The 3,735-nt window shown below is 42.8% G+C and overlaps 1 pseudogene; it reads right to left on the minus strand.

Annotated features, from left to right (window-relative positions):
- Window positions 1-2,749: 2,749 nt before the first annotated feature.
- On the minus strand, window positions 2,750-2,867 carry LOC126177336 (5S ribosomal RNA; annotated as a pseudogene).
- Between the last annotated feature and the right edge of the window lie 868 nt (window positions 2,868-3,735).

Raw genomic sequence — 3,735 nt, forward strand, 5'->3', positions numbered from 1 at the left:
GCGTGACCTGCGTATGAACGCCACAACGTCGAGGGCGCGATTATATTTCAGTTGTTCAGTCAACTGCCCGCAACTACTGTGGTACCCTTGACAATGGGCCAACGCCTCTTTGCAGGCCGTTCAGTCACTCGAGAGTCGCACCGTGCAACCTAACGTGATCTAACAGTTCCATCATGAGCGAAAAGTACTAATTTTAAGATATAAATATACGAGTGAGCTTGCGTTGAAGCATTTGCCGTTTTAGTTACTGACTGATTCTACCAGACGGTTATAATTAAAGTGCACCTACCCACTGACGTCCAGTGTGGGCTTCAATTATCGTATGACAGCGATAGTTGGTAGATATGCTAATGCATGAATGCGGAACCGAATTCCGCTGAAAAAAGCTAATTCCGATTTTAGCCTCCAGGTGAAAAATTTGGCGCCTTACAAAATCTCCTGGACATCCCTGGTGCTCATATTGGACAAATTTTGTAAGCGGCAGTTGATAATAAAATCAACATTATACCCTTCTGACATGTTTGACCTTTTCTGCCCACGTCCCGTTCCCAATCCATCACATATGGAAACATTTATACAACTCTTTCTTGCATTCACAGCACCAGACTTACAGCTGGTCACCAAACATGAAACTATTTTTTTTTCCAGCTTACATCGGTTCCGCATTAACGCGTTAGAATATCTATCAAGTTTCGCTGCCTATTGATAAATATAGCCGGCACGGGATCTCTATGAGTAGCTGTACTTTAACTATAACCACCCTATACTATGCATAAACATGAGTATTTGTCGTAGTAACTATCGCCCAGTAATACGCATAAAAATGAGTATATGTCGGAGTAACTATCACTTAATAAGATCCATCATAACTAAACGGACGTTTTAGTGAATCGATTCATTGTCAAGATATGTATTCCACAAGCCACCGTACGCTGTATGAAGCTGATTAAATAATGGACCATTTTTATTTCCAACTTTTCGTTTTCCATTCGGTGATGTTGCACTAAAATGACGATTATCGCTAACGAACTCACTTTACTCAAATGTGTTTCATTATTGGAGTAAACTGTTTACTTCTACTGTTTCAAAGGAAGAATCGCTAAGCAAGAGAAATGTCCTACGTTTGCGTTGAAACGAGCAGTAAATACTAGGAATTAACTTGGTTTTAAGCACAGGTTCTCCGTTAAGGATAAGTCATTCAGTTATGCACAATTTTTTGCTGCACCGCCCCCCATATGAATTTCTTGAGCGTGTGGAAGAAGCGTCGGGACTGTGAAGAATTCCACAGCTTTCCTTTGAATTTTCCCATTACATCTCTCGTCCTTCAATCCAACTTCTTAAGTATCCGCAAGTGGCGAACAGTGTCCAGAACAGATCGGACGAATTTCGTGAGGCACCCCCTTTGGGGATGAATTTTTGTAATGGATCTCGGTTTGATATCTGACTTTCCCATACAAATAAATGATTTATAACTGAAGGAGTAATCAAGTAATATAGAGGTTTTTCGACCATTTAAGGGCACTGTGTTATATTTAGTTATGTTGAGTGTTCAAGTAATACAGAGAAAATAAACGAACACTTAGTTACAAAACCCGAAAAGATACAAAAATTTAATTTTGTATGACTATGACGATACCAATACTTTTGAATCGAAGCGAGAGTTGGCTGATAGCAAAATACAAGCAGCAGTGACGAGATTCTTAACAATAAAGACGATGTTCTTGAGGAGAGATGAGTGTTGAGTGTAAGACATTTTCTCGCATCATCGGTTACCGTCTGCAAGTCTTCCTGCATTTCGCAACAACTTTGAAATGATGCACCATTTCTTAGTCCAACTGTTACGAACACAGACGTGCCAAACTAGTCTGACAGATCATTTGCGCATGTCATAAATAGGAACGGTACAATCAAACTTCTTCGAGGTACACACATAATGCGTAGACTTTTAAGCTCAAGAAATTCTACTGGATGTGCTGGGGAGTGTTATGTCACGCCCTGCGACTTGAAAACACGGTATTCAGTGCATTTTGCTTCCATCAACAAAAATAAAAAGTTTTCTGCCGGCCGGGGTGGCCGTGCGGTTCTAGGCGCTACAGTCTGGAGCCGAGCGACCGCTACGGTCGCAGTTTCGAATCCTGCCTCGGGCATGGATGTGTGTGATGTCCTTAGGTTAGTTAGGTTTAATTAGTTCTAAGTTCTAGGTGACTGATGACCTTAGAAGTTAAGTCGCATAGTGCTCAGAGCCATTTGAACCAAAAAGTTTTCTTCGTAATGTTAAAGATCACATAGCTCTCCGAAAGCCGGGCGCGTACCACAGTCCATGCGATTGTGGTATTTTCCACGTGGGGCAGAGTACTAGAACAGTCAGTGACAGATGCAAGGAACATCAGCGACACGCCCAATTAAAACGACCAAACAAATCAACTGCCGCCGAGCACTGCCTCTAATGTAATCACCGAATGAAGGACAATGAGATTAGTATCGTAGTACAAACGGAGAGTTTCCAGGACAGGATAATTAAGAAGTCTATCGAAATAACTCCTCCAGCTGAACAGGCCGTCAAGGCCGAACGGTATCGACCGGCCGCCGTGCCTTCGTCACACCACAGGCGTCGCTGGATGTGGATATGGAGGGGCATCTGGTCCGCACACCGCTCTACCGGCCGTACGTCAGTTTACGAGACCGGAGCCGCCACTTCTCAGTCAGGTAGTTCCTCAGTTTGTCTCACAAGGGCTGAGTGCACCCCGCTTGCCAACAGCGCTCGGCACACCGGATGGTCACCCATCCAAGAGCTAGCCCAGCCCGACAGTGCTTAACTTCGGTGATCTGACGGGAACCGGTGTTACCACTGTTGCAAGGCCGTTGGCTGTATCGAAATAAGGTTTTCGGAAAAACACAATGAACAGTGACGAAGATTTCAATTTAAACGAAGTCTGGTGTCCAGTACTCATTTTATTATGGTCTTGCTTGTCACCACATCAGTCAGAGTTGATAAACGGTGGGAGGATGTGAGCTTCACGGAAAGTAACTGTGGACCCTTAAAAAAGCAAAAGAGTATCGAAGGGCGTAGTGGACGTCGGGAGTCGAATTCAGCTATAAGTAGCGCCGCGAGACAGACAATAGTTCACGGCTCGAGTACATTAAGCGAGTATACGTAACGGCAGAATTCATAGCACCTGAAGAACACAGCTGGGTACTACGTCGAAATGTTGTGCGTAAGACCGAAGCTAGAACTCGTCTATACACCCGAAAGCTCACCATTAATCAATCACTCGAGAAAACCTGAGATTACAACTGCACTGTCGAAATCGATTTGCGTGTTAACTAGGAGTGAGTGCTTATGGGGAGGCGTAGACCAGAGATTCCCAACCTTTTTGAGACCATTACCCCTTAGTGCCATCAGATATTAGCTAGTGCCCATCCCCCACCCCCACCATCATCCACATTAGAGCCTCACTAAATTTTAGAATGAAAAATAATTTTCTTTGGACACTTTTAATATTAAAATATTGAAAGATAAATGTTACTAGCATTTAGTTTTTCTAAGTGTTATATTAAATCACGAACTAATGAGTCAATGAGTCCGTTGATATTTCTATCTAACAACGATTTTTTTTAAATATAGAATGATGAAGCAATTCTCAGTGAATCGCAGGAGCTACCTGTAAACCCTACTCACAAATGAAGACTAATTATCCACTTTAAGGGCACATATGTGTTACAAAATATTTTGTA

Source organism: Schistocerca cancellata, chromosome 3 (genome assembly GCF_023864275.1).
Source record: "Schistocerca cancellata isolate TAMUIC-IGC-003103 chromosome 3, iqSchCanc2.1, whole genome shotgun sequence".
Lineage (NCBI taxonomy): Eukaryota > Metazoa > Arthropoda > Insecta > Orthoptera > Acrididae > Schistocerca > Schistocerca cancellata.